Source organism: Nyctibius grandis, chromosome 3 (assembly GCF_013368605.1).
Source record: "Nyctibius grandis isolate bNycGra1 chromosome 3, bNycGra1.pri, whole genome shotgun sequence".
In the NCBI taxonomy this organism is placed as follows: domain Eukaryota; kingdom Metazoa; phylum Chordata; class Aves; order Nyctibiiformes; family Nyctibiidae; genus Nyctibius; species Nyctibius grandis.
Window position 1 is genome coordinate 48,644,402 of NC_090660.1, and position 13,635 is coordinate 48,658,036.

A 13,635-nucleotide genomic window follows, 5' to 3' on the forward strand; every position below is an offset into this window, starting at 1 on the left:
TTGGTTGGCAAAACCATTTGGCTTGATTCATTTCCTTGAAGTGTCTTCATTACAGTTTGATGTCCATGGTTGAACAAATTTCTCCCTTGAGTAGAATATACAGACGAGCTACTATCAACATCCACAGAAGTGTAATTGCCCCCAAAGTCTTGACTAACAACAGCCTCTGAACTCTGCAATGCCTCATCAATATTTTGCAGCTTATATTGGCTTGCTAGAACAATGTCATAGTTTTTAGTAAGAACATCAGTCATGATATGAATTGCTCCTGATTTTCCAGACAGAAAGGTCAAGTGGGACTGCTTGTCTATATTTATGGTTCAAATTAATTTTAATGGTATTTATATAATGCAAAAGAATAAGAGTATGGTTTGGTCACATATCATAAATTCATTAATACATTTTTTTTAATTAAAGTTAGAATACGAAACGCAGGCCCAGAAGATACTATCAGCTAATTTAGTTTACAAGGAAAATCAGAAAAAGTTCCACTCATTTACAGAGTTCTGGGAATCATCTTTTAAGCAATGTGCATTTCATATCATTTAGCCAAAACTTTAACTTTGGTAGTAAGCTACAGGGCTTCAATTTCCAAATGCAGTTTCTTGCCCTGAGTCTACTTAACACAAGAGAGATCATCTGGAGCTTAGAACAAATCAAAAATTAAACAAGCCCCTTTATTTAATTCCAAGTAAGTCTTCATTAATACATGCCATGCAGAAATGCCCTCTATTTTACTGCTCCATATTGTGCTTTCAAGCTATTTATTCATATACATATGTGATTACAGAAATTTCCATGCAAAGCAAACATTTGTCTACATGTTACCATGTTGCTTGTGATGGCTTGTGAAGTGCATTCACAAGTCTTAAATGCTCCTTTGAACTGTCTGAACTTCTTCGGTGCCTTTTCTTACTCAGTCATATATATGTGCACAGCCATACATGAACAGAAATAGACAGACATAAGTTCAGCTAAATAACTCCATGGGATTTTTTCTTTCAGTAGGTTAACTACTTGAGTAGGTTAGGTGATCTCTTTGGAATCTGCATCCAGTCTATTTCTTGTTTCACCCCCTCCCCTCAAATCACTCACCTCAAAGCGTAGTGCTTTGTGTAAAATTTATTTTCCTTTCCCATCTGTTTTATCCAGTGATCTTATGTTCTTGTCCAGTTGTTCTGCCAAGTTTACTGAGGCTCAGAGAAATTAAGCAACTGGTGCAAGGTCATGTAAGTCTCAGCTCAGCCACAATTAGCATCAAGAATTAAAACCAGATATATATATGTGCATACAAAATAGGGAGAAAAAGGTGAAACCTCAACATTTTGAGGGCTGTTTGTGTTTTTTTCTTACAGATAAGTTTCAGTTAATTTTGGTCCTATCAAGAAGAGGTTCTTTTCTCTCCTTCCTCCTAGTAGATCCTTGATTGTGCCATATAACTATCTTTTCAGACAGAAAGAGCGAGGTTCATCACAGTTTTTCTCCTCTTGTATCAACCCTGAGGCACAGGACGTAGAAACAGGCAATGCTGTGTCCAATTTTTAAAAAGGGAAAGGCATAAGTAGCTGCTGGTAGCTACATTAAACCCTTTGCTAGACAACAGAGACCAACTATTTGTCATTTTCTTTCTTGGAAGATGAGAGAAAACCAGGACACTAGTCCTTTAAAGTGAGGAAAATTAGCTTGAAAAAATGCACGTAAGATCAGTGTGTGAGGCATGGAAAAGCTTCAGAAGGTGTTAAGACATAGTTTCAAAATAAAGCATGCATTACTATTAAGAATATATGAGGATATAATAATATACTAACTTACTACTAAGGATAGACGAGATTTTAATAATATATAACCTCTATATATTATATAAACGTTTTAAGTTCTTGTCATCCTCCCAAGTTGCGTGCCAACTGTGTCATGATTATTTAAAGTATGTATGTTTTTAAGTCTAAGATTTGAAACTTGTAAAAGGTCTGCAGAGGAAAAAAATTTCATGTTCATCCTTTTTCTCTGTATTTCCCCAGTTCCCCAAAACAATGTGTGTTTAAAATGAAACACTGACTATCACCTCCTATCAAAAGAATAAGCATCTGTTCCCAACAGATCCCTAGAGAAAGGCAAGAACTTCAGTTGATTGGCACATTTTCACAATAACCGCCCTCCCAGATTAGAATTTGAGATTTAAAAACAACAACAACAAAAAAAATCTTTGTTTTACTATATAAAAGATACTTGATTTTTCTTCCTGTAATACTATCAACAGATTCAGTTCCAAATATGGAACATTTTCAATGTCAACCTTGAAAGGAAACAGGTAATGCACAAGCATTTACGGTTTTACGTGCATGAAACCCGAAATTTTCTTATACCTCCTAGCGATGCAGATCCTTCTAATATACTTTTAGAGTTAGGAAATCACTCATTATGCACTTACTTCCTTTAATTATTTTCCACCATTTTAAAAAAGTCTTTGGTCAAAATCCTTGGTGGTTTTCAGTTTTTTCTTCTAGAGAAAAAAAAAAACACACTTACAGTATTTGACATGCCCTTCAGCATTAGTACTTTTGGAATAAAATACATCTTCCCTTTATTCATTATCAAAATCTATTTATATATTACCATTGGGAAATATCTGAGACTCATAAAGCAATGAGAAAAAGCATTAATCCATTCATTAGCTGAGCATTTGATCTTTTCCAAGACTATCCAGGACAGAAAAATTAGACTTCGCTATTTTTCTCGTTCAGCAATGTAATCTTTAAGAGCAAAGTAAGAATAAAAAAAAAAACACAAACCAAAACTATTTTCTGATAGATCTTTGAAAACATAATCTGTGAAAAATCTCCAGAAACAAGCTACTAAATACCTTAAGAGAAGAAATAGATTATACAGGCATCAAATTATGAAACTTAGACATTATTTACATGGGTAGTACGATCAAACTCAGACACACACATACAAAAAAAAAAAAAAAGGCAAAACCCTTGTAATGTAGTGTTGATAGTCATCTTTACTCAAGATGTCTCCAGCAGTATTTCTTCTCTTTTTTACTTGCATATAAACCCAGAAAGAGTAATGTTTTTTCCTCATTTCCCCCATTTTTTTCATTTCCTCCTAGCTATTTCATCACCTCTGCAACTTAAACCAACTAACCTACAATATAACAATTACAATATGACATTAAATAAATATGTCAGTATGCTTCCAATCAATTATAAGGATAAGCAGGTCAGATTTTCTTCTGATACAAACTGATACACAGAGATTTCTATCATTTTCTGTGCAGCTAAATATGCTCATGGAAGCACTGCTTTGGCAAGCACAGGAGAAAGAACATAAATTCAGATTTGCTCTTGTTCTTCTTATGTGCTGAAATATTTACATTACACAGATTTTATGTTGGTTCAAATACAAATCTCTCTCTCGGATACAATGTTTTTCAAAGCTTTCAGTGCTAGAATGAATCTGAAGCTGATCTTGAATTAATTTTAACACTGGCTTTGCACTAAAAAAAGTACAGAAGAGCTTGACAAAAAATCTGTTAGATGCTCCAGCTGGGAGCAATCTTCTGCCTTGCAAATGCCAAATTATTTACTGTTCTGTTTAATGTTTCCTTAAAAAAGAAGTAACATTTTCCACAACGATCAAGAAAGTACTCATCCTTAAAATTCCTACTGACCCCAAAATATAGAAACAAGAACTCTTAGACAGGATTTCAAGATTCACAATTTCTCATCCAATGTAAAAACGTAAGCACAGATATAGAGTCAGACCAAAGATCCTCACAGCTCAATATCATGTTTGTCCAGTTAGAACCCAATTCTGGAAAAGACAACCAGAATACGAAAAGCATAAACGATCTGCCCTTCAGATGCCCTCCTCGCCATCCTGCGCTGTCTTTCCATTTAGCAGAACTACAAGTATCTCTAACACGTGAACTTACCATGTTCTTGCACACATTCTTAGCACCTAAAACATCCCATGAAAAGGAGCTTCACACCTCAAGATTGGCTGTATGAAGGACCTCCTCCTCTTCTTTCTTTTGAACCTGTCCCTCCTACTTCCAGCTTTTTCCCCCTAGATCTTGTTTTGGGAAAGACAACGAATCATTGATCCCAGTCCACACTCAGTACATCGTCTACCTGAGATAATTTCACTGCCCCTGGCCAGTAACCTGCATGTTACTTCAACAGCAGGCTTGTTGCGGTAACCCTGAGTAGTTGCAGGTCATACTCAGGGCAGGCAAAACATAATTAGCAGCATCAGCTGTAAATGGAAGCTCATTTCTCTGCCATATTATTCTTATTCTTGTTATGACAGCTCTTAAGAATGCCTGTCTTAAATCACGAAAAGCCTCAAGCACTAATACATATGTGGAAGATTTCTACAGAGACTTCTAGAAACAAATACTTTATCTGCTCTCTCTAAATTTAGGATAACTTCCTTCAAGTTGTCAAGCAACAACTATTCCCACATTGCTGAAACCAGACAAAGATTTAACCCAGAGGCCTTGCATGGAGCCCCTTCACAGGGCTGCACAAATCCTGATGCAGCTGACGGCACATACACCACCAGCCAACTGAATTATGTTCATGTTGTTATTTCCTCCCTCTCTCCAATATGAAGGGATAGAGTTTAAGTCACATTGCAGGTTTTAATACGAATATCCTATACAACAAGCATGTCAGCAATGCTGCAAGGGCAGCTGAGGAAAATGACACTAAAACGAGTGATTAAAGCTTCAGGAGAGATTGAGCTATAAATGATTGGGGCTGGGTAAAGCATGTGGGGGGAGAAGTGTCAGAACTAAGAGTTACAGTGCTGAAATGAACTGCTACTTCTACACACTCCTATGTCCCGAGGTAGGTATGCATGTGAAGAAGTAGCAGCATTGTAAGGCACAATTATTGTTTTTTTAAAAGAAAGTAATTATTTTTAAAACATTGTTATCCTTCAAGTAAATTTCCTTACATTTAAAAACTATTCTTTTATGACAGAAAACAAAAATACGTAACAATACAATCTCTTTTTTAAAAGCAAATTATAAAACCATTTCTTCAAGTTTTTCTTCTAGGAGCTCAGAGTTATTATTTTTGTAACTATTTTATTCCCTTGCATTGCATTGTTCTTCACATATTCTATGCCAGAAAATATTGACGGTTTTACAAGCACAATATCATTCCAATGACTGAACACACTACCTAAACTTTTAAAGAAGCAAATCTCTACAGAAGTAAACAAATTTCCTAACTCAGCCTGTGCAAAATGTAACTTTCACATTTCTGGAGCAGCAGAGCTGACAATATTAGAAAAAACTCAACACCCATCTCCACAAAAAAAACCCTCTTAGATGCCACCACAAGCTTAATTCTGATATATTATCATTAAATTTATATAAACTAACCAAATAATTTGGGTGCTAACTAGGAGACATAACTTATCTAAAAATCAGTCTCTGTTGAATCAAATTGTAACTGGTTCTTGGAAGGATAACTAATTCAGTGAAAAGTTACTTGAAACAAATTTTTATGTATGTTGCATGCCTTTCTCAAATTAATTAAAAATTATTTTGATGTTTTCATAATATATCACTTTTATATTACAGCATTAGTTGTGTATTAAACAACTACACCCTAGAACAATTTCTCATCTTGAGCACTGATTTATTTGTACTTAATATATGCCACTGAACTAGATTAGCTATACTTGAACAAATCTTAAGCGCTGCTTATTTTGTTGCAGTTCTTTCAAAAACCTTTTACATTCACAGTTGTGCGTGGCAATCGTGTATATAAGTAAGGATTTGGGATTTTGGGGTGGCTGGAGACAGGGATTACTTAATTTTCTTAAAACAGACATTTTTTTGTAATTGAATTATGACATTAGCCATATGAGGAAGTTTCCACCTCATGTCTCAGCAGTTCAGTAGGACAACATCAGTGAAAGTAATATTTAATTCTTGTAACACTTTACAGTTGGAAAGCCTTTTTATTATATTAGAATAAAACAATATACTAAATTCATATATTATTGGATTTTTAGAGACAGAAAGTAGTCTTTAACAATTACAACAGCAATTACTATTTCTGAAACAAAAATCTTTCAGTCTAACATTCTGCTTCTTGACTATCCATAGGAAACTCTCTGTTCTAGGATTCCATTTAAAATTAATTAGACTTGAAACTTTATTGAGGACAACGTTCATTTGAAGATTTGGCAGTGCCAAATTTTTTTTTTTTAATGTAACGAAATGCTTTCCAAAATTAACAGGTTGAAGAAAAATAAAATTTAAATAATTTTTTCCCAAATACCACTGCTAATTGGAGAAAAGGTTAATGATCTAATTATGAGAGGCTATGACTTTCATTCTAAGAATTAAATTGTCTTCATAAGAAACTCAGATATACAGTAAATTAAACACCAAAAGATGATGGCGAGGTTATCTTCACTTTCAACATTATATTAACTGACATGAGTAAATGATTCTTTGATGAACACATCCTACATCTAACTGGTGTGAAGATGTTAATGATGTCAATGTTAAATTTCATGTAACAACTTGTAATCAGACCAAAAAAATTCCCACTGAAAATACAGTCATAGTAATAATTTCCATCCTTCTATCATTTTCTTGATTTGGATTCATCCACTGAAACCGAAAAGATATGTGAAGAGAAAGAAAACATAAGGGGAAGTTAGAAAACGTGAAATTGCTCACTGATTGTCACAGGTGAGTGACAAAAAGGAGCAAGTCTGCCACGGACCTGTACTTTGGTACATTTTACCTTCAATACAGCCTAGAAAGACAGGAGTTTCTCAGAACATCACCAACCAGAAGCATACTATCATTAGTGGCAAGAGCTAAAAAAGATGTGAAAAGCTAAAAAAAGGAACTCACGTATGAGAGGTCATATCGCCCGTGGACTCTCTCAGCGCAGGCAGAAAACACACGAGGAGCAGCGCCTGCCATGCCACCTGCCTGGTGCACCCACCCCCCGTTCATTTTCAGGAACGGCAGGATTTACATTCTTCTGTCTGGGATTTGGGAATTTCCCCAACACCTCCTCCATTAAGCAGAGCTAAGCGGAAGTTTTCATCCTGACAAGGCAGGATGCATCCACAGGAATGGTTTTAATTTTGCTGGTGCCCCCATTCAGAAGTTAAAAAAAAAATATAAAAAGATAACGGGATGAATTTTGCAGACTTTTGATTTTTCCAATCTAAACATTTTCCAAACTTTACTCTACACTCATGAGAACTATAGAGTAGCTTAGAAGTTGTTGCACAATAAAACCTTGAAGCTGAGACTTTTAGAGGTTTTAGCATGATAAGACTTACTGAAAACACTACTTGCACAAAACAGTTCAGGTAACTTTGGCATTAGCTCGAAATGGGACTGTTTAAAGCAGAAAGAGTTTCACTTCAGACAAGATCAGATTTGAGGAAGGTTAGAACATTACAAGTTAGTTTATTTTCTTCTTGGAGTGATACAGGGCAGACAATCAGGGAAGAAATGTGCTCTGAAAGAAAATATAGAGTATGCTTTTCAGTGAAAACCCAAGTTTGTAGCAGTGGACACAGAAAACCTTTTGACAATCCAAACAAACTCCAACCAGAAATTAAACAAGACAGCTGCTGTCTCCTGATGGATGCAGAAGGCTGGGGCAGAGGAAAAGAAGGTGTGTTTTGTGGGAAAGTAACACCGCCAAAAATCTCTTCAGCCCAGATATCCCCTTGGTTGGTGTGATGTGGTCAAACGCAGAAGCATCCAGTGACAGTCTAGAGCTTCAAGGGGTGTTTTCCTTCCTTTCTTAGTTGAAACGTGTGTAACTGAAAAGACAACATGTGTCATTAAGAAATGGGTATGATGTTGATCACATGATGAGAGATGCCCTAGCTATTTCATGAATAATTCTGGAAAACACATTTGAAATACTTCCTTCATCTATTTAAGCAACATCTCCTATTTAAATAGCTGGAACCAACAGGGATTGCTTTTAAAAAAACTGCCCTTCTTACTGCAGCAGGCTCACCCGAGAAGACCGCGATGCCCCATCACAGAGCCATGAAAACTGGAACTGCAGCTAAAGAGTTTTGCAGATTAAAGTTAAGAAAATTAGACAGAAATTTTGAAGAACAGATGAAGACACAACATACATTTAACATCAGACACAGCTGCTCCTAAATTTTACAAAACTTGTGTTACCTTTGTTACAGCTCCTCTTCCTTTTGCTGTACGTTGACTCTTTCCTCAAGACATAATTGCCCAAATGGCACTTGAGCTGTCAGTGTCAGGAGCGGCCCATCCTCCTGCACACTCTGTCACCCATCCTTCCTCCGTGTGCATCCAAGCTTACTCATTCTCACCCACTACAAGTTAAACACGTCTCTGTTATCTTTCCTTCAGTCTGTGCAAGGGAACATTCCTTTCTTCTTTAAGCCTGTTTAATGAGGGCTGGTGCCCTGCCTACCCCAACCCTCAGCAGGACCATCTTCAAAGTTCACACTTAAAAGAGATTCAGTAGTTTACTGACAGCATGCAGCAAGTTGGCCTCAGAGAATCACAGGCTCCTGTCTCAGGAGACAGAACATCTCCTATTTCCAAGTTGTTCCTCAAAAACAAACAAATAACCATTGTCTCCACTCCCTACAATATCCTACATCTACTTCACAGGACTTTGACGGGAAAGACTAGGTACTACCTTACCACAAAAGTCAGATGCACATACTGATGTCACAAGGGATGCTAAAATGCCCAGCTGAACTTTAGCCTCTGAAAAGGAAAAAAAAGAAAAGCACAGACTGCAATCAAATTTTATGTGCTGGAGGGAAGTGATCCAACATTGTTTCCTAAATATTAAGGATTTCTACTAGCTCTTACAGCTTTGTAATCTTTGAGGTCTTGTCTTCATTGCAGAGGATGACTTAATTCACCCCCCCACCACCAAGCCCTGCCTTGGTAAAAGGGTCACGGTATCAGACACACATTGAATGCGAGGTGGAAATAATTCAGACTACAGGCATCTTGACTATAAATGTTTCAGCCTTGCCTGGATCATGCTAATTTTACAGGTGGCTGTAAAATTAACTCTTACTCACCTTTCACCACTTACCAAGGAAACATTTGAGAGTAAGCTTATTTTTCGCCAAATTTTCTGGAGTGAATAGAACAAACGTAGAGAAGAGCACCATGCAGACTTAGTAACGAAACCCCAGCAACATTCCCTGCGTACCGGGGGAACAACCACACACCATACTGAGCACGCAACACCAGCCCCAGCAGTAGGAAATAGGAGAAGGCAGGTTTCTCTTAAATTGCAAACACTAAGAATTATTGCTAGTTACTGTTTTAGGACTTAACTTACAGAATACATAGAAAAGTGTGTACCAGCTGTGGACGATACAAACAATAGTTCCTTGCTACCAAGGTTGCAGTTTTTGTTTGTTTCTTTTTTTTAAAAAAAAAAAACAAAACCAGTTACAACCAAGACCTAAGGAGCTGGTGGTATTTTCTTGAATTTGAATAGTGAGTCTGTAAATCTCAACTACATGAAAACATGTGAACAATTGTGCATGTCTTTTGTACCATATAAATTGTTTATCCTTGACCTTCTGCTTTATTTGTGTGATTTTCAAGGGTTTAAAATGCCACTCCTTTTTTAAAGTGAATCTAGGACAGCATCAAGTGCATACATGAAGATCAATACCATATATAATTTTTTTTTATTTTGGAGCTGGCTAAGAACAATTTGCTTGCTTGGAAGCCAAGAGATGGTATATTACCTTTGACATACATCTGGATGAAACTGAGACTTTTGTTAGAAATTCTGTAATTTTTTTTAAGGAAAAAAACTACAAAAATTATCAAAAAATTAGCTTACGGTATGTATGCAGACCTTTTAAAAATCATATTCTAGTTATGTTCTGGCATATTTTTTCTTGCTTTGAAAAACAGGGATTAATATAATCAGTATACAGAAATGTTTTGAAAAGTCAACTAGCAAGAGTTAAAATACAGAACAGTTTAAACTGTAACCATTAAAATTTAAATGTTTAAGTCAGATGCCCAAATTTTTCAGTCTTTCAGGTTTTTTAGTTTTAGAACATCATTAATGTATAGAACACTCCATAAATCTTTTTGTGAATGAAATTTTTATTTACACATTGTATCCAGAAGCAGATACATAAATCCTTATACAATTATTTTTCAAAAATGTGCAAGAAATTACTATAGTTTTGTTTACGAACCAAAACACATTAAAATCAATGGACTTTGGATAATTCACTCTGTGGCGTGCTTAGTACAAACAGTGCACACCAGGTCTGAAACAGAGAAAAGTGTAAACTACAGCAATCTGGATTGCAAGTATTAACTTCATGGCACTCCATCATCACTATAAAAATTCTTTAACCCAACAGGTATTCATACAAAATTCTTTAAGAATTTTTCATTATCTGTGTAGAATTTAGAACATTTTCCAGATAAAACAATGCCATATTTCCCATATTATGAACTACCATCTAGCCCAATTTTTACTTATAAAGAATGCTTGTAATTTTTATTCTTTGCAGTCATAAAAAGATTTTAAGAAATTAAATTGGCAATCATTAATTTATCCATAGCTTAGCTCAGAATTTGAAAGTTCAGTAACAAAGAAATACTTCTACTCAGAATCATAGCCCATATATTGCTGGTATCCTGTTTTAAATTTGTAATTTCTATATTCACATAGATGAAATGCATCAAAACAAAAACTGCACAGATTTCACTTATCCCAGAAGTCAATATTCACAGAAAGAAATTGGCTTTAACAAAATGCAAAGTCAGCTGAGAACAAAGAGTTTAATTAATAATTGCATTTCTGATCCTTCTGACAAAAACCATTTTAATAAAAAGATGGCATTCACTAGGTCAACAGCAGGGTAAGTGCTATATCCTTCAAATAGATCAAAAAATACAAACTACTTTCAGTTGTTTATAACAGTGTCTTACAAAAAAAAACAAACCCACTCGCAGAGGTAATTGTGCAAATTTATTTTTCTATTTCCAAATACAAGGTGTTGTTTTACTCTTGTAATTGGTAAAACGGGCAATGCTATCAATAATGTCAATCATTTCAGATGCTCAAAAAAGGAGTTTTACTTCAAAGTTTCATTTTCAAAAACTTTTTTGCACAATTGAATTGCATAAAAAGCATACATTTTGAACCCTTAAACTGTTGTGCTGAATAAATAGCCATTATTTCTACTCTATAAGGATCATAGCTAGCTTTTATTCCTAGTGTATCTACTTCCGAAGGTCCCCAAAATATCCTCAATCATCTTCCTTTTATTTGTCAAGGACACTTAGATCCTCTAATTTTCATGAAGCAGAAGACAACACAATTTTTGTGGTTACTCCAAGTACTTCTAAACTCTCTCATAACTAAATGTTACTGTGTTTCTTTCATATTAATCTTTATTATAAGAAATTGTAAGTATCTTTAACGTTTTCAAAGTCATTTTTCTGGGTTCCTTCTCCTGGCTGGCCAGTTACCTCAGTATGAAAAAATACTACGTGGTTCTGATCAATGAAACCTGTAAAAATAAGTATTTGTGTCTACTCCCTACTGATTTAAAGTATTTTGAGCTTAGTAGAAATACCACCATCATTTTTTATTTAGAAACAAAGTGCTATATGGTTCTCACATCCTAGGCCTCAACCACTTTACAGTGTTCCTTTCGTGGAAGCTTTATGGGGCAGGGGGAGGAATGACAAAGTTAACTTGACGTGATTAAGTTCGCAGATGAAGAACACAGCAAGAAGGCAATTCAAAAACTGGATAGCTGAACCAAAGTTGGTTTTTTTTTTTAAAAAAAAAGCATCAACATGTATGAGTGAACAAACTGAATTTAATAAAGGCATGGGCAAGAAATTCAGCATGTGTGTTCTTGCACGTTTTTTCAATTCAGCAATAAGACCAGGATATTATAGCTTGAAATATTTAAGTTTCAATGCAATGACTGCTAAATTAATGCATGTGGCATAGTATAAACATATGTTTAATGCATTCAATAGTGGTATTAAATGGCAAAGAAAATATTTAATATACTATAACCTTTCAAAGATTCTGTAGAATGCATAGCCCCTCTAGCTTGTAAGGGGAAAGAATTTTTAAAGTGAAGAAAATGCCAGAGGTTTTCTTCCAAAAGTATGCATCTGAGATCCACAAAAATTATTTTCTTTTTCCTCCCCACAGACAGAATCAGAACACTGTACCATACAATAGGTTATTGTGCCTTTTTGAATAAAGTTAGTGATCCTGATTCGGGGGGGCTGGGGAGGAGGGAAGTCAGTAGAGGAAAAAAAAGAAAACAGAATTCACACTTTCATACATACATCTCAATGGCAGAGCCAACAAATTACGCATATAGACTGCTCTAGATTTTTTTTTTTAAGTTTAAAACTTTATCAGACTAAAGAAGAAGTCCTTATTCTCCCTCCCTTAAAAGCAAAGGCAGCCTTTATCTACCTTTGATTTTCTATTTTTTAGTTAAACATTATGGTCAAAAAATAAATTAAAAAAATATAAATTTCGTCTATCAATTCAGGCAACCCAAGATGTAGTGCTATTGCACCACCTTGCAGCAATACTGTATTCGTTACTAAAGACTCATTTCAGGGGACAAAAAGGCTAGAATAAACAAGAAGAAAATGACCTAAAACAAGAAAGCTGTATCAGAGATGAACAGCCTTTTCTAAGCTGATGTTTACCGACTAGCAACTCCTACCAGAGATGGGGAACATGACATTCTAAAATACAGAACAGGGGGGCAGAGGCAGGCAAAGCAAGCCTCCCTCCCAAGCCAGCTATAACCCCTTTAACAAATAGTTCATAAAAGTGATAGAATCATGGGGGAAAAAAACCTGAAACAAAACAGGAAAATGCCATGGATTAACCTCGCATGACGAAAATATTACAGTGTAGAACCTGTACTCCCCACTGAGTCTTTTTTTCCCCACAGAAGGTTAGAATAACTGTAAGCTTTTCAAATGCCAGAATCTTTGACAGATATCATAAACATTTACTTGATTGACTCAATATTTCATATGTCAAAACATATTTCATGACAGTAAACTGAAACATTTTCTGCGGTCAGTGCATATCCAAACATCTTTTCCCCGTAACTTGAAAGGCTATGAGAATTGAGCTCTAGAGATGCATTTTAAGCATCTTCCATCCAAAATGTTATCAGTCCTGTTCCTTCCTCCCCAAAGGATATCTAAACAAAGGGGAAAATGATCCAAAGGACATCAGTGTATTACTGCACTTCTGAAGTGAAAAAAAATGCAGAAAATGGAAAACGATAAAATCTCAAGTAGCTTGAATATATATTGTAGAAATCATCCTATTAGAAGTTTTACCCCATCCCTGAAATGGCTTATCAATTTATGCACCCATATTAACAATTCCTAGAATCTTTGTACAAATCCAAGAAATTCCCCCCCCCCCCCCGCCCCTTGAGAGGAGGTAGGAGGGAAAAGGACAAAAAGAGGGCACTTGGTAGGTGTTCATTTATTTAACTGATGGCATGATTTTAAAAGGTAATATTTGACAAGACCCCAAAACCACAATTGCCTTATAGGTACTACACATTGAC